The sequence below is a fragment of the Callorhinus ursinus genome, unplaced genomic scaffold (genome assembly GCF_003265705.2).
Source record: "Callorhinus ursinus isolate GAN/ISIS: 27379988/994484 unplaced genomic scaffold, GSC_fseal_2.0 scaffold1, whole genome shotgun sequence".
NCBI lineage: Eukaryota > Metazoa > Chordata > Mammalia > Carnivora > Otariidae > Callorhinus > Callorhinus ursinus.
In genome coordinates, this window is record NW_027397063.1 from 98,965,909 (window position 1) to 98,988,859 (window position 22,951).

Below are 22,951 nucleotides of genomic sequence, written 5' to 3' on the forward strand. Positions count from 1 at the left end.
TTTAAAGTCTAATATTATATTCATCACTGTCTTCCAGCTCTCTGATCAACACCAGCCCGTTCCCCTTTCCCAACGCATTTGGAATAGGTAAGTGATGGCTGTTCCCAGCTTGACCCAGGAAGAGCAGCTATGAGCTTGAAAATCTCCAACTCCTGACCTCCTTCGCTTGCGAGGTTTTGCTTCCATCTTTCTTTACAAGAGACTCCTTCAGCATGCTCTTCTGCATTTCATTTGTTCTGTGTCCTTTGAGAGATCTTTCCATCATGCTTTTCTTCTTTTCTTTATCTTCAACCACTCCAGTGAATCCCCCCTCAGCATGTAAATACACACAAATCTCTTTAAATAATAAAAGAAACCTCTCATGTTCTTATATCTCTGTTCTTCCTTCATCTTTATTCAATAAAGTAATAATCATTATTTGCAATCCTAATCTCAATTTTCATTTACTTCTAAACTATTGAGTCATCCATGACCGTTGCCATAGTGAACATTCATTTTGGTCTTTAATCTTACTTTTATCCTTGCTGTGTTTGACTATATAGGCCATAGTCAAATTTTTGGAACTTTCTGCTTTTCTTTTTTTACAACCCCCTGTCCCTTCCTGATTTTTCACTTACATTTCCGGTCAGTCTACTGAGCCTACACTATGAGTGTCTCTTTTTCCATTTGCTGCTTCAGTGCTGGTATTTTCCAAGGCTCTGCTCTTGGCTTGCTTCTCTTCCCACTTGGCACACTCTCCAAGGGTAGTTTCTTCCTACGCACAGCATCCACTACCAGCTATGCTGAAGGATTCTCAAATATCGATGCCCATCCAGATTAAACTCAGCATTCCCAGGTGTCCAGTCTGGAGCTCAGGAGTCATCTTAAGTTTTTCCTTTCTCGTTGTCCTGTACCTAATGGTTTACAACCAGTTAGGGGGTAGAAGCTGAAGCTGAATAGTGTCCTCCCTGTTTTCTCCAAAAGAGTGGATGAGGTTGAAGAGCAGTTTCTCTCTTGTGACTGATGGGGTTCAGGAGCACCATGTTTGACCCTGTCCTGGTGAAGATAGTGTACATGGGTGAGGTATTTGCGGGATGCGCTCTTCCCCTCCAGAGCTGAGTGAAGTTTCCTAGGGAGCCGCCTTAGAGCCATGTGTCTCCTCTCCTGTCTCCCCCCTCCCTCCCACTCCCATACCTTCTCCCTATCTTCCCTTTCCTTCCTTTTCCTCCTTCTGTCTCCATATGTGTGACTTTCTTCACATGGGAGAAAACCTGACATTTTTGAATGGACTAGAGGTAGAGGGTCTTTTGTTCTGCTTTTACTGCAGATTTTTAGGCTTGCACTTGCTTGGTAAAGGGAACTCCTCTGGGAAACAGATAGTTCATGAAACCTTTCTACTGGCTTTTGAGTCAACATCCCCAGATAGAAACAAAGGGGGTCATTTTCATCTTGCTTTGTTTGCTGTGTTATATATATTTTCTTCCGGGGATCACAGGCAGAGGTAGGTAGCCAAAAACAGGATTCAATTATCCATGGGCCTCCAGTCAATATAATTTTAATGTCAGCCCCTCTCTCTTTACCAGTGACCACCAGCTGGTTTGCTTCCACCTCCTAACTACTCCAAGAGTCTGTCTCTGGGGTGGACACAGTTCTTTTATAGCCCTCATAACAAGAGGCACAGTCTATTTCTCTAGTCCTCTAATTGGGCCGGACTTGTGACTTGCTTCAGCTCACAGAATGAGGCCGAGAGGGTGTGCATTCTGAGACAGGGTCTCGAGAGGAATAGCACATTTCTTCTTGGTTTCTTGGAACCCTGCCTCCACCACATGCACAATTCTTGGCCAACCTGCTGGAGGATAAGAAATGACAGGGGTCAGAGAGGAGGTCACCAGAGCCACTTTAGATCAACCAGCTCTCAGCTGCCAGCTAGCTGACCACACGTGCATGAATTAACCTGCTGAGATTGGAGTCTGGTGCCCATTGGCAGAGGCCCAGCTGAGCTCAGACCAAACTGATGACCCTCAGAATCAGAAGCTAATTTCTCAATCTCAACACCACCGACATTTTGGACTGGAGAATTCTTGGGGGGCTGTCCTATAATGGATGGTTAGCAGCATCCCTGGCCTCTACTCACCCATAATAGTAGCACTGCTTCTCACTGTGATAACCAAAAATATCTCCTGACACTGCCAAATGTCCCCTGATGGTGCTGGTGGGGGACATACCCCTCCTACCACAGCTGAGAAACAATGAGCTAACTTAATCGTTGTTGCTTTAAACCTCTAAGTTTTGAGGGGTAGTTTGTTATATAGAAAAAGCTAATTAATGCAGTTCCTGTCTTTCTATCTCCACTGCCATTGTCTTAGGTCGGGTCCCTATAACTTTGTTTTGCCTAAATCACTGCCAGTTGCCTAATCAGGCCTCCTACTTCCTGTGGTTTGTTCCTTTAATCCATCCCACACATTTCCACCAGTGGTTAAACAAATAAACATACAAACACAAATCTGATCATATCATGTCATACTTAAATAAAGTTCACTGGTGCCTCACTGCCTACACAGTACAAATCCAAACTCCTGGCATATAAGTCCTTGATCATCTGGTCTCCCTGCTACAAATCTGATTTCCTATCTTTCCCATACACAGCTTGTTTTCAGTGTCATAACACTCCTTGCTGTTCTGGAATGAGTCTTATCTTTTCATGCTTTTGTCCCTGAAAGTTAAATTCAAATAATTCAGAGCCTGCTTTCTACTACCTGTATTCTGAAGGATTTTATAATATACAGCTATTTGCTTCCTGCTAGGCTCTTACTTTTTTTGTGTGTGTAACAAATCTTGGATTATGTACAAATATACTCATATACATATGTAATTACATACATGCATGCACTTACATAGAGAGAAAATCTGGTGAGATTGGAACTCAAATTTCAACATTTTCAGTTTTGTGGAAGTTTGTGGGCAGTTCTAAAAAGCATTTTATTAACTTTACAGCTCTTCAGAATATATCCTAGTATAGTAGGTATTTGTTTTATTAGGCATTCATTGTACTATTTTATCTTGATTTGGCAAAAACAACCCAAATTCTTTTCAGAAAATTACCTTCCTCTCGGGTGATGAAGACTGATAGAACAATCATTCAGGACATCTCGACCCTCTCTAGCTAAGGGGTGGAAGTGTGACTTAAACTAGGCCAATCAGTATCACTTCCAGGATGCTGACTGCTGAGCAGAATGATGCAAAATCCTAAAAATTGGCTGGAGCTTTGGGGCGCCTGGGTAGCTCAGTCAGTTAAGGGTCTGCCTTCAGGTCAGGTCATGATCCTTGGGTCCTGGGATCGAGCCCCGCATCAGGCTCCCTGCTCAGCAGGGAGTGTGCTTTTCCCTCTCCCTCTGTCCTTCCTTCCCCCCTACCCCCCACTATGCACAATCTCTCTCTCTCTTAAATAAATAAATAAATAATCTTTAAAAAAATTGGTTAGAGTTTCCTCATCCTGTGGTGGCTGATTGACTCCTGCATGCCCGAATTCCCGTTATTTTCAAGCCTAGGGCATGATTTTCTTTGGTTTTATAAGCTACCTGTGATCCTTCCAATACATTCTTTTTCTGCATTTCTTACTTGGAGTTGCTTTCTATTCCTTGCAGCCTAACAACCTTAAATGATATCCCAGGTTACCTAATTTATTATTCTCAAAATAGAAAAATAATAATTGAAACGTGGGGCACCTGGGTGGCTCAGAGGGTTAAGCGTCTGCCTTCCGCTCAGGTCATGATCCCAGGGTCCTGGGATCGAGCCCCGCATCAGGCTCCCTGCTTGATGAGAAGCCTGCTTCTCCCCCTGCTTGTGCTCTCTCTCACTCTCTCTCTGTCAAATAAATAAATAAATAAAATCTTTAAAAAAAATAAAGCAAGAATGAATAACTATAGTCAATGTGTCTTTCATTACCTTAGATGCATTGACAAAGCTTCCATTGCTTCTCAAATGAAAGTTAGTTTTTATCTTTTTGAAGTATATTCCAAACACAGATTTATTGTAAAACTTCATGCCAAGCTATCTGAATCCTTTCTTGGTCCAAGGAAAAGTTGGACTGCCATGAAACCCATAATTTGATAGTACAGACATCAATGGGTCTAGAAGTCCCTGACTATGATATGCTAGATGTTTGGGATGTATTACATTCTGACTATTTTAGTTCAATATATCCAAGCTAACTCTGATTATTTGGCATTTTGTATGAAGTATTTTCCCTTGGGTTTTTTTGGAATAATGACAGTAATATCATCTTCTTAAGGACTTGGAAAGATAGTACTGACATTCATTCAGATGAATAAAGACAGTATTAGTGTTTTCCTTTGACCAACTGTTATTATACAGTTGACATCTCTGTGCCTTTTGAAAGAGGAAATTATAACTTGTTCATTTTTTTAATACATGAACTTAGCCCATAACACATCCTTTTTTTTCTGTTGGAGGAAGCTCCTTGAAAGTCTATTCCCAATGATATGTAATTGCTCTAACTAGTTCTTATATTTATTTTAAAATAATAATATTGAATTAATTTGCAGATATTTAATAATATATGTCTTTGAGTAAATCAATGTGCATTTTCCCCAAGCCAGTCCATTTAATGAGAGTTTATTATATCTTTGCTACACACATACACACACATTTACATACTCCAAGTATTTATAAACTTTATTATAAATGTGTCAGAAATGGGGAATGAGGTAGTTTAGAGGGTTTTTTTTTTTTATATTGTATGTTACTTCTGTTTTAACTCCCCACATACAAATAGAAACAATGCTATGAGCGTTCTTCTTCTGGCCCTACTGTGAGATGGCCCTGGACTTGCTTAGGCTTTTGAGAGACCCAAGGATGTCCTCTTGAGGAAGTTATTAGTACTATTTTCCTAATGTTTCCTGTTACCTCCTGTTCTGGGCATATGGGGTTATTCCTTCCCATTCCTATTGTGGCTCAGTGGGGCCATGTGGTTGGTTTTAGTTAATAACTTTTTTTTTATTATGTTATGTTAATCACCATACATTACATCATTAGTTTTTGATGTAGTGTTCCATGATTCATTGTGTGCATATAACACCCAGTGCTCCATGTGATATGTGCCCCCTTTAATATGCATCACCAGGCTAACCCATCCCCTCACCCCCCTCCTCTCTAGAACCCTCAGTTTGTTTCTCAGAGTCCATAGTCTTTCATGGTTCGTCTCCCCCTCCAATTTTCCCCCTTCGTTTTTCCCTTACTGCTATCTTCTTTTTAATGTATAATGTATTATTTGTTTAAGAGGTATAGGTCTGTGATTCAACAGTCTTACACAATTCACAGTGCTCACCATAGCACATACCCTCCCCAATGTCTATCACCCAGCCACCCCATCCCTCCCACCGGTTAATAACTTCTAAAGCAGAAGAAATGTGTGTTACTTACAGGAAAATCACTTCATTGCCAACATGAGAACTGTTCGTATTCTCTTTCTCTCTGGCGCATTTGAGATGGTAGAGTGTTTGGTCAGTAAGTTTGATATGGGGGGTGCCCTATGAGTGCATACTATGAGTAGAGTAGGCAGATATGTAGATTGAACAAGAAGCAAAACTTTAGTGTTTTAAACCAATAAGATTTTATTGTTTTTGCAGCAGCATGTGGCTTTTCCTGCCCAATGTACCTCTCCATTTCTGGAGTGTTGTTCTCCTGGAATCTCTACCTTTTCTTCTAATGATAAACTGTGTTGGACAAGCAAGAAGAAAAGCAGAAGCTCTGTCTCTCTTGCAAATATCCAGAGCTTTCATCTTGGCCTTCCATAGGTTTTTTGGAAGCACACACAACCTTCTGCTTCTCTTTCTACCCACTTCCACAGGCCCATAAATCTCCTGAAAGCTTGAAAATGTCTTAGGTAAATTCCCATCACACAAAATTCCACTCCCAAAAGGTAGAATGGAAAAAAAAAATCTGCCCTCAACCTCTACCAAATTTCTATCTTTTAAAATTCTTTCTTTTCACCTAACAAAGTTCCTAGTACACCAACCTGTTTTATATCTTTTTGCAAAAGGAGAAGAGGGAATAGTATTTGCCACCCTTGCTGGCCCCCGGATTTAATAAATACTCTTGCTCTTTCCCTCAGTCTTTACATTTCTATCACTGCTTGCTTGATCTTGCTGCCTGCCATGTTCTCATTCTGGAGAAGGCTTAAGTAAAATGGGGGTGAGGACACAACACACTCTTTCTCTAACATTTTTTTCTTCCATCATAAATCATGCCCTGATTTAGATAAACTTGCTTTTAGAACGGGTAGTCAAATTGAGACTGTTCTGATTGCATTTATAAGATTTGAGAGCAATAACCTGCAGGTTTTGTGATTCTAGAGGGGTCATACATCTGCAAGTTGACAAGAGGGCTAAAGAAAGCTTCTTTCTTCATTCTTTCTATTTAGCTGGAGCTAAGTGGCCCAACAGAGACCGATGAAAGCATGGAAGCAGAAGGGAAGGGTAGGTCTTGGGTCACAAGTAGTGAATGAAGGAGAAAACAGTACACAATCTGCAGTTTCATACTTTCCACTGGCCTTAGTGGGACAACTGAGATATTTTATTTTGAAAATTCAAGTTGAAGTATTTAAAAAAAAAAAAAACACTGGTTCTGGGGAAAAGTAAATTTCTTCAGAATGTATTATTTTTTCTTTTATAGTCTTTTAAAATTTTTTAATCTATTGCTTTTACAGAAAACCAGTCTTTTTTCTTTTTAAAGATAATTTATTTGAGAGAGAGAGAGGGCTGGGGGTTGGGGGAGGGGCAGAGGGAGAGGGAGAGAGAATCCCAAGCAGACTCCGTGCTGAGCATGGCATCTGATGCAGGGCTCAATTCCAGGACCCTGAGATCACTATCTGAGCCAAAACCAAGAGTCAGATGCTTAAACTGACTTCACCACTCAGGTGTCCCCTTATTGATTTTTTATGGAAAAGGATGGTATAGAAATAAAATTAAATAGTTCATGTAACTCTGATTTACTCATTGAACTGCCGGGAGTGTTCTGTAGGAAAACGTTCCAAGACTCTGGTTTGCCTCAGTGGCGAGTGAATAGCCATGACAGCCAAGGGTTTGGGTGCTCTAAATTTGTCACGCTCATTCTAGAAAGTACCTGAGGGATAATGTCTTACATTCTTGTTCATCAAGGAAGAAAAGGGACATGCTCTGTTCTCAAAATATAATTGTCTGTTTTCCACTTTAACACCTCTAGAGAAAGAGTTAAATTGGATATTTTTTGTCTCCCACAGGTTTTTTTTTTTCAGTCCAGAAACTTCTGAAAGCTGAGCTCTAGGCAGCATTGTGTAGTGGAGTGTCTTTGAAGTTTTCTCAGGAGAGTTTTTGTTTGCCTGTTTGTTTTTACTGAAATCTCACACAGATCTCTAGTACAAAACAAGCAACAGTGGAACTATTTTGTTTAAAGAGGAAACAGTGATCTAAGACTCAAATTCCCTAGACCCCTCCCTCTTGCCCTTTGGCACACTAAAAGATCTACGGGGCTTTATCAAATACAGTTGGAAACTCTGAAAGTGACCTGTGAGCCAGACAGACTTGAATTAGAATATCTTGCTTGCTTCCAACTATGTAAAACCTTGGACAAGTTGTTAGCCCATCGAAGCCCTGTTTTCTTTATCAGGTAAATAGAGATAACATCCCTTAGTTTGCAAAGTTCTTGGGACATTGAATTGAGAGTGCAGAACGTGATAGATGCTCAATAACAATGATTCATATTTCCTCTCCTGCTTGAAGTTAAATCCAATGTAAAGTATCAAATTTTTTATAACAATGGTTAAAAGTAAATCTTGCCAAAATCCTTCAAATATTTATAGATTGCTGTGGATTTTTCTTCAGTTTTTTTGTTGTTGTTTGCCTCAATCAGCCTTAATTTTGTGTCTTTTTAAATTGCTGGTTTTTTTCACTCATCTGGTGAAACAGTGGATAAAATATCTTCTTTATTTTATATTTGTCACATTCTCATCAATGGTAATATCTTACTTTTACTAATTCAAATAACTAACACCACCAATAACAAATACCAGTTTTAGAACTATGCTGTTGGATATAATTTAGCTGTTTTTTTTGTTTTTTAAAAAAAGATTTTATTTATTTATTTGAAAGAGAGAGAGAAAGCACGAGCAGGGGGAGGGGCAGGGGGAGAAGCTGGCTCCCCACTGAGCAGGGAGCCTGAAGTGGGACTGTATCCTAGGACCCTGGGATCATGACCTGAGCTAAAGGCAGATGCTTAACCGACTGAGCCACCCAGGCACCCCTTAGCTGGCTGTTTAATAAATGGTGTCCAACATATCTTCTATAATTGCCTAATGTGTATTTCGGTAATTTTCCTCTTCGTAAATTATTTGCTTAGAACTTTTCTTTTATATATACGCTACTTTGATGAGTCTCAAGGTTATGCATTGTTATATCATGTGTACATGTGTTCTCAGTGTGAAGAAAGATCAGTGAAAATATAAAATTATACCTTAAAGTACTTTTCTCTACACAAAACTAGCCCAATGAATAATGGGATGCTATTTGTAAAGCCTCCCTATTTGCTTTTCCTTCTACTCCTTAGACTTAACTATTGCAAGATACTTTTTCTTTCTTCATCTTTCCATCTTTTACCTTAGCCCATTCCTGGCACCTTTGCTGTGGTCATTAACTATTGTAGGTTTTTAAAGTATTGGACATCATTCTAATGTCTTTGCAAGTTTTGTTTTGAGTCCATGCCTACCTCCTGCTTTCCAGTAGACTTACTTCTCTAATTGTTGTTGCTTAAATGTTAAGAAATGTGGGAAGTAGATTCTGTGAAGAAAGTTAACAGTTCCCAAACTGATATTAAAAAATATTATTGTCCTATTTATTTATGGACTTACAAAGTACTGGTTTTCATAGAACTAGCCCTTGAAAAAGTCCCATCTATGTAAAAATGGAACAGACTGGAACAGAATTTATTGTAAATAACAATAAATAACAAAATGTTTCTTTTTCATTAAGTAATAGATTATTTTAGTCTGAATTCCCTGCTTAATGAAAGCACAATCTTTGATGCTTTTCATTTATTATAATTTCTCATCAAAAGGGAGTATATAAATGAGAGAGATTTGGAGTGACTTTGTTGGCCATGGTTATTACAATATGAGATAAAATACCTTCTATACATAATGCAGAAACAGGAAGAGTTTAACAAAAAACGAAGCTTCAAAAATGACCAAGGAGAACAGGATGAGAAGAAAAAACTTAACTTTGAATGAAATTATGAGATTGGAAAGATCTACAATGAAAAACTTTTAGCAACCAAAATCAAGTTTACATTCCTGACCCATTAGCTAAAGCTAGAAAGGAACTTGACATTCTAATATGAGGAGTTGCTTGAAGAGTTTAGACAACCAACTTTCTTTGAGTAGATATTTAGATAAAAGAAAACTAATGAGCATGTTTTACCAAAAAAAAAAAAAATTTCTCTGTGACATCGATTTTAATGGAAGAAATGTATTCTTTAGAAAAATGGACTAAAGGGAAACAGCTGGAATTCTTGTAGATTATACATGAAGTGCCTGAAGGAAGCCTTAGTACAGTTTGCGGATTGTTGCCAAAGAGTTACCAACAGGTCTCTGCATCTTTGAACTAAAATGCACTGAGTTTATTTTTTTTTAAAGATTTTATTTATTTATGAGAGAGAGAGAGAGAGAGAGAGCACGAATTGGGGGAGGGGCAGAGGGAGAGGGAGAAGCAAGTTCCCCTCCGAACAGGGAGCCCGATGAGAAGTGGGACTTGATTCTGATCCCAGGACTCTGAGATCATGACCTGAGCCAAAGGCAGACGCTTAATTACTGAGCCTCCCAGGTGCCCCTACACTGAGTTTATTAAGGAAACTCAAAGTAAGATCTAAGCTGGCACAGCATTTCCGGGCCATGTGATCCAATGATTTAAACTTCAGTCATCACTTCCTAAACAAAGTGGAGCTGAGGTTCTCCGGTGGGCAAAGTTTCCCCTTCTCAATGGTCAGGGCTGCTTTTGAAAGGCCCTGTGATGGGGCCCTAGGGAGTTTTGATTAGAGAATCACAGGAAATGTTTTCTCCACCTTCCAATAAAATTCAAAGTTTTTGTAATACAACCATTCAGGCTTTCTATCACTGTTTTGCTTTAATAACTTATTTTGTATGCTGGGGTAAATAATTCACAGTGTAGAATGAGCAAGGAATGGGCGTGTGTAAAACTATTTGCAAGGTACTTGTATTAGTAATTATAGCCTTTTTTCAATCCCTTTCAAGGTAGTAGAGATGAGTCATTTAGCTGAGCATTTTATATTGCTTAATTAAGGAGCGAGCTGTTTACAAAATTATCCTGAAAGGAAAAAGGTCTTGTGGTTGAGGCCCTTTCACTTAGCAAAACACACATTGGCATTTTACTACCTGATTGGAAAACATCTGAGAAAGTCTCTCTTCGTAGTTTTAAAATTATTATCTTTATTTCACAGGCAAATTTAAATTTTTTTATATATGTGTATTAATATTTCATATTTAAATATACAATATTTAAATATTTGTTAAAAACCCTTGGTCTTGGAATCAGGAGACCAGTTTGACCAAAACAACAACAACAAAAAACAACAACAACAACAAACAACGAAACAAACAAAATCCCTTTTAAGCTTGTGGCTTTCACTAGTATTTCTAGTATTTAGGAACTTCAACTCCTTAATGAATTTTAAAAGTCTGTATATGAGATGATTTAATAAATGAGTTATAGATTTTTTTTAGATCAGAAAAAAGTCAATTTTACATTAAGAAATTATGGAGTGTCACAGGTACCAGAAAGATAATGGTCTTCTACAAAATTTTGATCCCACACCCCAATTCATAAAATATTTTGAGCCCATGGGATTAATACACATTTATTTATTTATGTACATTATAAAATATACATGGAAAATAAGGTGAAAGTATGATATAAAAATAAAACAGCATTTTCTTTTTTAAAGATTTTATTTATTTATTTGTCAGAGAGAGAGAGCACAAGCAGGGGGAGCAGCAGGCAGAGGGAGAGGGAGAAGCAGGTCCCCCACTGAGCAGAGAGTCCGATGCAGGGCTCCATCACAGGACCTTGGGATCATGACCTGAGCCGAAGGCAGACGCTTAACCGGCTGAGCCACCCAGGTGTCCCAAACAACATTTTCTTATACTTAATGGAGTGAATGCAATGACCATCGATAGGAAAAATTAAGAAAAATTTAATATAGCAGTTTCTGTTACAGTTTTGGAGAGCCTCTCTGAGGCAGGTGGGGGGGGCGGCACACGCTGCGCAGCTTTTGGGGCTGAACAGGTGACACATGGCAGGGGAGAGGTAGGTGCTCCCCCATCCATAGGGTGGCCCTCAACACTCACTTGAATCAGAGTCACTTGTGTGTTTTTTTTTAAATACTGATGTCTGGGTTCTAACTCCAGGGATTTGGCTTCCATTAGTCTGATGGGGGAAGGGACTAGGCACTGGCATTTAAAAATCTTCCCAGGAGCATAGCATAATGTATAGAGTTGCTGAATCACTATGTAGTACACTCGAAACTAACATAACCTTGCATGTCAACTATATGTCAATAAAGAAAAAAAAGACAGAACTTCTTGTTCCTTTATGGTTAAGAAGGTAAGAGAAAGGGGCATCTGGGTGGCTCAGTTGGTTAAGTGTCTGCCTTTAGCTCAGGTCATGATCTCAGGATCGAGCCCCACATCTCATCAGGCTCCCTGCTCAGCAGGGAGCTTGCTTCTCCCTCTCCCTCTGCACCTCCCCCCATTCATGCTCTCTCTCTCTCTCTCATAAATAAATAAAATCTTAAAAAAAGAAAGCAAGAGAAACATAGTTTACACAAACAGTGTGTGTAAGAAAGAACTGGTTTAAGAAATGCAGAAACAAGCCACTGTCCAATAAATAAAATAAAATAAATCTTCCCAGGAGAAGTCAGCGTACAGCTGGGATTGAGAATTACCACCCAAGACCCAGGGTAGCTCCTCTCTCCTTGTGTGGGCTTCCGTGGCCGGTCCTAGCAGAAAGTGGCTGCAGTTCCCACCCGCAGTGCCTGGTGGAACAATGTAGTGGCTGAGAGGACATGGCCCAAGCACTGATGTGTGTCGTGCATATGACGGCACTGTGCTGGGAAGCTGTTTATTTGAACCACAAGAAGCACCAGCCATGCACTCCAAGATAGTACCCAGCCCAAATCGTGCAGCTGAGGGGAGGGCCAGACTGGCTTAAGAGCTCTGGGGAGTCCTCAGGAGAATGTTGCAAGGGCTGAGATCCTGAGTGAGCAGGCAGGAACAAGGACTATCTATTGCAGCTTAAATTAATGTCATTCCTATGTCATTAAGCCTTCCACAGCCAGAGGACGCCTAGGGAAACTCAGGTTACAGCATTAATATTGAAACAATAACCAACTTTTACAGAGAGCTTCACAATTTACAAAGCTCTTTTGTATATGTTACTTGATCCACACTTCATCCCTGGGAGGTACCAGGGTAAGTGCTATTAGTTCCATTTTATAAAGGAAAATAATGAAGTTCAGAAATGTTAAATATTTGCCTGAGGTCATACACTATTAAAGGGTGGAGCCAGATCTCCAATTTAGGTCTCTTGGTTCTCAACTTTTTTTCTTTTTCACCATAACTTGAACTTGTAGAAGATGCCCGGTGATGCACAGAGGAGGATTCCTGTGAATTTGTGTGGTTACTGATTTCCTTAGAAATGGGGTAATTCTCTCTTCATCAAAGCCAAAGCTAATATTTAGCCATACCAGTTGTTAAAATGCCAAAAGACCTCTTGCTTGTTTAGTAAACAGTTACTATCCTGAGCCCCTAATCTCTCTGCTACCACAATCCCTGCAACACCAATTCTCCCCCAGAATCCCCCAATGATCTCCCAAAGATCCAACAATTAAGGGGTTAGTACCTGGCCAAGCGAAGGCACTCCTGCCTCTGATTCAGTGTTGAAAACCAGAATGAGTGCCTGGGCTGTTAAATCTGTGGTTGTTAAATATTAGAAATATTACTCTTCCCCATAGGCATTCACTTGCAAATTCAGGTGATTTGCAAATGATTTCATTGATAATAATAGGGTATAGAGAATGGATCAGCAAAGCATTGATCCATCCCTCCATCCAAACATTTGTTTAATCTGTGATCAAGTTTTTTGGATTCTGCCTCCCAAAAATCTCTCTCTGTGTTTCTCTACTCCCATCATCACTACCTGAATTCAGATTTTCACCACCTTTCACTTAGACTTGCTAAATAGTCCATCCTTTATCTAACCCCCTACAGTTCGTTCTCACACTGCCTCCAGATATTTAGCTGTAAAATTCAAATCTGATGGTGACCCTATCCTTTTAGACATTATCAACGGCTGCCCTTTATCAATTGAATTTCCCCCCACTTTATTGTTACTATTAGAATATAACACTGTTTATACACATATATATATTGCAAAATGATTACCACAATGAGGGCTAATTAACATCTCCATCACCTCACCTAATTACCTCTTTGTGTATGTGTGTGGCGATAACACTTCAGATCTGCTCTCTTAGCAACTTTCGAGTTTTTAATACAGTATTGTTAACGATAGTCACCATGCTCAACATTAGATTCCCAGAACTGATTCCTCCTACAACTGAAAATTCATATTCTTTGACTAACATCTTCCCATTTCCCTCACCTTCCAGCCCCTAGCAAGCACCATTCTCTCCGTTTCTGAGCTCACAGGAATCTGTTTAAGACCCTCTACTCTGGTTCATGCTCTCTTCTTCAGCCTCATAGCTCACTGGACCCAGTTCTTGTGCTCACATCACAGTGAAATATCCCCAGTTCTCCAACTGATATACCTATAAATGTCAACTGACAGATACTGCTAAATGTTTTTCAAAGCAGTAGGAATCCTGAATCTAAATGCGTATGCCAACTACCAAACTATGACTATGTATCTGCATACTGCAATTGATAATTAATTTGGAGCTGGATAATCTGCAAGAATGGAGACATCATTTTCAGGAAAGGACTAACACTGAGTGAGTTCTGACAAGTTTCTCTTTTATGCAGAGAGAGATTTTATATTTTTATTTTATTTTATTTTATTATTTAGAGAGGGTTTTAAGCATCACTTGGATATTTAAGTAGTTAGAAACACATTAATTTCAGCCCTTATTTGGGAATAAGTCTGTGTTATAACTGGCCTAATCTTTTTTTTTTTTTTTTTTTTTTTTGCCAGAGTCTGGTTTGGCAAATGGAATTTGAAAAGGGCTCCACTCACCGAGACTTTGTCAAAAGCCACACAATAAGAGGAACAAAGAGAAAACTAATTAAAAAAAATTTTTTTCCCATCTCTTAAATGATGTGAGGAATTCCTATTTTAGAAATCAAAAAGAAAAACTCCTCAATTTATAAGTGCTTGGCTTAACATGTAAGTCTCATAAGCATTTTATGGTTTGTTTTTGATACTCTCTAATTGCTAAGATGTAAACTAGGACATTTCAATTTCTCTTCACTATTTATTCTAGCTTATAACCTTGAAAAAAACAGGCTGTCCCAAAGCATTTTTAGTTGAGCTGATATATGTGGAATCTTTTCCTTAATGGATTTCAGGGTTAAGGGCGATGCTCCAGATCTCTTGAAGAAAAGGCAACAAGCATTTCTAGTATTTTACCCACAGTTCAGGGAATCAAGATGTGTTCAGTTCCATCCCGCCTACTCTTTGTAGTGAAATGCCTGTATAGCCTCTCTTACCCTGAAAGTGCAAACAGGGCATTATATGCCAAGTGACGTGGAAAGCCACGTGTGCCAACCATGTGTGCAAGAAGTGTGTACGTTTAAACACACCTGAAGTTTGACGGCTCATACGACATGGCTTTTAATGTCTAGTCAGGACAGGAATGGAGAAGCACTGAATAAGAATAAAGAAAACTGTTTACATATGTTTACTTTTTTAAAATTAAAAAGCGTAACCTTGTTTTGTTTAAATTCTGAGCAACTTCACATAATTTCAGGGAATTTAGAATATTATAATCTGTCCTTTCCTATATACCATGTTTGTTGGTGAACAAGACAATTGATGAGGTTAGGGAGGGATACTAGAGGACCAAAACTTTTATTATTTGCCAGTGGAGAGGTGCTAGCGGTAAGGTTCAAAGGGAAGTTTCGTCAGAAACTTGGGCAAGGTAAGCATGGCTTTAGTTCACGTTGGTATAGGACTGTGGTATAGGACTGTGTTTCCTGTGCTAACTTCTGTATCAGCTCAAGGCTGATGCACAAAACACCTTTACTTAGCTTCTTTGGTTTCAGAGACTCTCCCTCAATGTAGCCTAGGGCTTCTAAATTAAAAAAAAAAATCAGGTTAAAAGATCTGGCAGGTTTATGTGTGTGTGTGTGTGTGAGTATTGGCATTAAATCACATTTATTCATAATCTGGTGAGCAACGTAAATCAGAAGAAGTAAGGTTAATTTGGACTATTTTGAAAATTCTAGGACGTCTGCAGGCATATACTTTTCAAATATTATCTCAAACCTTTGAAAATTCTTGTCCAGTCTTTCGATCATGTTGTTGCTGGCTTCTCGCCACCTAATGGTATATGAAGATCCTCTCTTCCCTTTCTTGAAGGTCCCTTCTCTCCCCTTAGAGTTGATAGTACCAGATGGGAACCAATATACTAAACTATAGGAGGCAAAATTTTATCCACCCCCTCTATTGTTGAAACTTTATAGGAAATACTGACATCCTTTGGTATGAGAGAGAAAAATACCCCAAAAGCCACAAATTATAATACCTGGTTCAGTTCTAATTTAAAAATGCTGGAATTTGCAAAGAAAGAACATTTTCTACTAGCAATTCTAACTGCAGCCATGCTATACATCTTCCGTTGTGTTTTCCAGATGCACTTTAAGTTGGACATAGCACACAGGTAGGAGTCCTGGTTCTGATTCTGACGCTTGCTTGAATGCTGCATGATCCTAGGTGACTTCTCTGAGCCTCGGTGTTCTCATTTGCCAAATAAGAGTAATAGCACGCACCCAGCGTCCTTTCAGGGCAGTTGAGAGGATCACGTGAGTGGATGGCTATACGCAAACGCACTTCCATAGCCGAGGATATTGCAGTTCCACTGAGGAACCAGCAGGGGGCACGGTCCAGTGCTTGGCAGGAACACCACGTCTTTGCACCCTTGCCTTCTCACACTCCCAGCTTCTTTTGGAATTTGAGTCTGAGCCATTTCTGTCTATCTCCTTTCACGAGAGCAGGAGCCTCTTTCCAGCCTCTGGCTTCGAGGAGTATTTCCGTTGCCTTCTTGCGTGGAGTACTGTTGGGCCCCCTTCCTCAGCGGCGGCTATGCTCTTGGCTGTTGTGGCCTGCTGGCTTTGTCCCTGCTTTTTGCTCGGTGTTTCTATCCAATAAAAATGCTTATCTTGTTTTTGAGATGAGCTATGTTTTTGTTGCTGTCCCTATTACCAATATATGTATGTGTCTGGCGTAGAGAGCGTGCATCGAAGCCTGAACTTACGCAGCCAACGTGACTTGAATGAAGGCTTCATTGGTGCCAGTGTTTCATAAACTACGTAATGTTCAATCAGTTGTAAGACATCATATTGTTGGGTTTAAGAAAGAAAACCTAAAGTTCATCTTCTTGTGAACTCCATCTGGCATCACCGAGAATATTTGACAGTTCAGTGATGAAATCACTTCTAGGGTGGGAAAGGTTGGTAGCGCTCAAAGCCTGGCTGACGAACTCTGCTGGTCCGTGAACTGCCACTGGTCCAGGGCGAGATGAGTTCAGAAAGTGACGGGAAGTCCTGGGAAACTTTTAAAGCAATTGACAAAGTAATGTTGCATTTGTTGTTATCTAATAATTCTAATAATATAAAAAATATAAAAAATAATTATATTTTTTTCTTCTTAATTTTTTTTTTTTTTTTGACTTTACAAAATGCTTGTAATGGATTTGGGGCGCCTGGGTGGCTCAGTTGGTTAAGCGTCTGCCTTCGGCTCAGGTCATGATCCCAGGGTCCTGGATAGAGCCCTGGGGCGGGCTCCCTGCTCAGCGAGGAGTCTGCTTCTCCCTCTCTCTCTGCTTCTCCCCCTAGTTCGTGCTCTCTACTTCTCTCCCTCTCTCTTTCTCTCTCTGTCAAATAAATAAAACCCTTTTAAAAAGCCCCCAAAACAAACAAAATACTTGTAATGGATTAGAAATTAATACAATTAGGTCCTTTCCTACAGATAGCTTAAGAAGTACTGGTTTACGCTGCTACTAATGTTTGTTATATTTCATCAAATATGTTTTCATCAGTTTAATTCATGCTATTATTTTATATATCACAAAAGAAGAAAATAATGCAGCCAGTTAAGCTATGCACAATGTCTCTATCACTTAGATTGTTTTTTTTTCTATTTACTGCAAGAGCTCTTTTAGATTTCTAATGTAATTTTTTAAAAAATCATTGATCACTCTCATTTAGGTATAAAAAGAAAAATATTAATGCAATAAATTAAGGAAGATATTTTTTAAACTTCTTCACATTCAGAGTCCAATATTTCTGACTCACTCTTCAACTTAGAATTATTGATGTCCTTGTTTTTCTACACAATATTGCCCTCTGGGTTATCAAGTGTTGAGGACATGGAATTTCTTTAAAGATTTTTTTAGTATAATTTGCAGTTTTGTTTTTTTTTTTAAATCCCCAAACTGCTGATCTTATTAGAAAGTGTCAATAGACCGTTGTATGTACTTCAGGAACAAACCTATCATAACATTTCATACTTGTATCATCCTTTCTTAGGTCTATAAAGCATTTGATTGTTGCATTGCAAGAAAACCCGGAATTGTGAATATCCCTTCAAAGAATGAACGTCTGCCTCTTTAGTACCAAATGTATACTCAACTGCTCTGTCTTCATGCCTTCCTGCAGACAGTAACCTTTGGGTTTTAATGCTGAGTTATCTTTAAACTGTAATCTTTTAAAAGATATTCAAAAAGGCAGTTAAACTCAACACATACAGTATCAACCCGGCATTTAGCTCAACTGGAGTGATGAGAATATGAAAGCTAAGACGGAACCCTAGATGTTCAGGCGAGGCCTGGCTGACGTGATCGTGGTTTACAGTCACAGATTGTAAAATGCTTCCTAATATCACAGAAGATGAGATGTGAAAAAATGTGTCTTTAAATTGATAAAATATGGTAATTTGGAATTAATAACTTTTTTAAGAGTGACCTGTCATTTTACCTGACTAACTTAGAGACACTGAAGTTCCTCAGTAGTGTTTATTCCTAGGGGAAGCTCTAAGCTTATCTAACTCATCTAAATTAAATTCTTTGAATTTAAAGGAGTATCTGTATGGAGACTGCAACATCCCATCGATTAATTCAACTGGCCGACTACAGAGTTTACTGAATATCTAAGTGATTTCATTTACCGAATTACTTACTCCAAAGACAGAGAGTATCTAGTGCTCCAGAACATTCAGCACTTACTGTGTGTATGGTGGTAATCATAGCAACCTTTTAAATTAGGTACTGTTAGTTCCACATCTGTAAGACTAGGCAACAAGGCACAGAGAAGTAAGTATGTTGTGGGGCCATGACTCAAACTAGTAGTATATTTGGCCTAAGAATCCAAAGTCTGAGCTTTTTTTAACTTAGGCTATACTTTCAACAAACGGCACGATTTCAGCTATATCTGTGGTTCTCAAAAGAACCCATAGTCGATTAAAAAAAAACAATCCCCTAAAACTTTCCAGATCTTGAAAGCACATAATGGGGGAAAAAACAACTCTGAGTTTAAACAAACCAACCAACTGGCCTGGTCAAGGTTTTGAATATGAGTGGAACCAGCTGAAGAAAATGTAGCCCATTTAGAGCCTTTATCAAGTCTTAATAAATGTCTTTGCCAAACAAACACAATCAGAACACAAACTACTTTCCAGTACCACTGAAAGGAAAAAATGTTGGCAGGGACTATGGAAATGTGGTGATTAGTAATTATTCAGTTGAAGGGGAATATAAACTGGGACTTAGATAGAATTTGGAAGCCAAGCAAAACTATTACAATGAAATTATAGGAGCCCAAATGTAAGCCAAAACTATTCAAGTTATAGTGTTTCCCCACTATTTTATATACAACGGTGAAATTGAATCACCAAGGAGAACAAAGCAATCAACGACACCAGCTATTTCTCAGAATGAAATCCTAATAAAAATGAAACTGAGTTGGTTAAAACTCAATTGTCTGAAGTAGACCCATTTCCTCTTGTTAGAGGATTTAAATAGTAAATTCTTCCTTACCCAAAATACAGCACATAAAAATATCCATTGGCCAAATATGAATGAATCTTCAACTTCTCTGAAGGTCTTCATTTAAGAAATACAATGTATAAAATAATTAAACAACAGGGGATTTTACATGTTATAAAAGGAGGTACTTCTATTTCACAGAAAGTTTAGTTTCCCATGAGTTAAGTGGCTTTCCAGATCATTGTTTGATTAAGAGGTTGCGTTCCAAGAAACTCGAAGTGTAGGAAATGGCCAAATATAGGTGAGTAAAATAAATGAATAAAAAGAATTTGGAATGATGACATAAATCAATACCAAAGATTTTATTTTACCAAGTTGTTTAAACTAAGACACAAATTCACTTATGTCAGTACTGTTTCTTTAAAAAATCCCCTCATCATTTAGAAAAAACCACAGTAGGATATTAAAAGATATCCACTTTGGCTAAGAGATAATATTACAGCTTTTATTTGTATTTTTAAAATATTCAAATTGTATATATATACATATTATATATCATATTTAAATTAAAAATTAAGACATTATACTTTATTAATTTTTGAAAACTGTATTGGCTCAACAGTCCTCACTTGGTCAATGTATTAGGGTTGTGGAAAGTCTTCCTGCCAGAGGATGAGTTCCACCCTATGATGGTTAATTTTATGTGTCTTTTTGGTTGGGCCAACATGCCAGATATTTACACATGTGCACACACATATGCACGCATCTATATCCTGTTGGTTCTGTTTTTCTGGCGAACCCTAATATACATCCCTCGAAGGAATTGAGAGTGATGCTATCATTCATCTGCTGTCAACCCCCAAAATGGGTATTTTGCAATTTATGTATACTCAGCTAAATGGACTCACAGAATGTGTTAATTATTTTAAACTAAAATCACCTTCACAAAATGGACAAATGGCCAAAAGAGACTCTTTCTCATTTAGAAAACTCAAATCAAGATTATATTAAAATCAAGCACAAATAAAAGTCAATTCTTCCTAACTATATTTCAAGGAAAAAAATAGTCCTGATCCAATTAGATACAAGCAGCCTGTTGTAGTAGTTCAATTATCAGGAAGTCTATTTGAAGCATGGATTTACAGTAATGATGGACCTTGCCCTAAGTATGTATAGGCTGGGAAATAATAATACATGATTTTTAGAAACTACTTGGGCAACTTGTAAATAAATAGTGGGGGCTACACACAAAATATATTTTAATGAAATGGATGGTTATTCAAAAATGTCTAGAGATTAATTCCAGATGACTGTCAAATGGAGGTTTTTTTTTTTTTTTTTTAAGTTGACTGGTAAAACCAATGTGTTAAAACTCACCTTTGCTGTTTGAAGTCAGAATAGTGGTTAGTCTTAGAGGGGATAGGTAGTGAGGGGCTACTGGTGCTGGTGAGATTCTGTGTCTTGATCCAGATTTGGTTACATGGGTGTGTTCAGTGCATGAGCTCATAATGCATCGAGCTCTATGAACAGGTGCTTTTCTCCGTGTTTGCCAGACTTCATAATAAATTTAACAAAAAAATGGCCTCAAACCTGGAAAATGTATCCCTTTACAAGTTCTAAAGGCAGAATGAGGCTGACTGGTATATAAACCAATTTTGACTATAAAAGTGAGAACATAGGGAGCGATTATTTTATAACCATCAAGGAAATGAGCTAGGACTTCAGACTGCTTGGAAATTTTGCATGTACATTTTCATGAGGGATATTAGTATGCAGTTTTCCTGTAGTGTCTTTTCAGAATTTGGGTTGAGGGTCATGCTGGCATCCTAGAATGAATTGGAGAGTGTTTCTTTCTTTTCAACTTTCTCAAAGACTTAGTTTAGTAGTGGTAGTATTTCTTCCTTCAATATTTGGTAGAATTCCATTTTGTGGGAAAGTTTTTAACTATAAATTTAATTTTAAATAGATATTGGGATATTCCAGTTATTTACTTCTTGAGTAAGCGTTGGTAGATACTCCATGATATTTTCCCTTTTATCTAAGTTAAGTTTATTGGCATAAAATTGTGCATAATATTGCTTTTTTATCCTTTTAGTGTCTGTAGGATGTGTAGTGAGGTGACCTCTCTCATTTCTGATGTTGGCAATTTATGTTTTCACTTTGCATTTCCATATCAGTTAGTCTGGCTAGAAGTTTATCAGTTTTGTTGATCTTCATACAGAACCAGTTTTTTTTTTTTTTAAAGATTTTATTTCTTTATTTGACAGAGAGAGAGAGAGAGAGAGACAGCCAGAGAGGGAACACAAGCAGGGGGAATGGGAGAGGGAGAAGCAGGCTTCCCGCGGAGCAGGGAGCCTGATGCGTGGCTCGATCCCAGTGCCCTGGGATCATGACCTGAGCCGAAGGCAGATGCTTAACGACTGAGCCACCCAGTTGCCCCAGAACCAGTTTTTTTTTTTTTTTAAGACTTTATTTATTAGGTAGAGAGAGAGAGAGAAAGCAAGAGTGCACACAAGCAGGGGAAGCAGCGAGCAGAGGGAGAGGGAGAAGCAGGTTTCCCATGGAGCAGGGAGCCCAATGTGGGGCTTGATACCAGGACCCCGAGATCATGACCTGGGCTGAAGGCAGACGCTTAACCGACTGAGCCACCCAGGCGCCCCAGGAACCAGTTTATTATTTCATTGATTTTCTCTACTGTTTTTCTGTTGTTTATTTTATTGATGTTTGCTTTGGATCATTTCCTTTCTTCTGCTTAAGTTGAGTTACTTTGTTCTTTTCTAGTTTTTTGTTTGTTTCTTAATGTATAAATTGAAGATACTAGTTTGAAGCCTTTTTTCTTTTTAAATATAATCATTGCTGCTCTATTTTTTCCCTAAGTACTGCTTTAGCTGCATCCCACATTTTCATTCAGTTAAAAATATTTTCTGATTTTTAAAAATTTCTTCTCTGACATGTCAATTATCTAGAAGCATATTATTTGTTTTCCAAATATTAAGGATTTTTCAGATATATTTCTAATACTATACTCATACCAATCTAATTTAATCCCACCAAGGTTATACAACATATTTTGTATAACATGAATCCTTTCAGAATGAATAAAACTTGTTTTATGGCCTTGGATATAGTTTATTTTGGTAAATGTTTAATTCGCATTTGAAAAATGTGTATTTTGTTGTTTATAGTGGAATGTTCTATAATTTCCAATTAGATCAAATTGGTTGATAGTGTTGTCTCCTGCATCCTTACTGGTTTTCTGTGTTCCCATTATAGCAATTATTACAATTGGTAGGTTGAGATCTCCAACTATAACTGTGGATTTGTCTATTTTTCTATGCATATTTATCATTTTTGCTTCATGTAATTTGAAGCTTTGATGAGATGCAAAAGCATTCTGAGTTCTAAGTCCTTTGAATGAATTGAGTCACATATCATTTATTAAATAACACTTTTTATCCTTGGTAATATTTTTTGCTCTAAAATCTGTATTATCTGATTTTAATATTAGTGACCAATGTTAAGATGGTATGTATTTTCCCATCTTTTAACTTTTCGTCTATTTGTGTTTTATATTTAAAGAGGGATTTTATATATATGTACATATATATAATAAAATAAAGTGGGTTTCTTCCAGGCAGCATATATTAGTCTAGTATTTTTAAAAAATCCAATTTCTGCCCTTTAATTG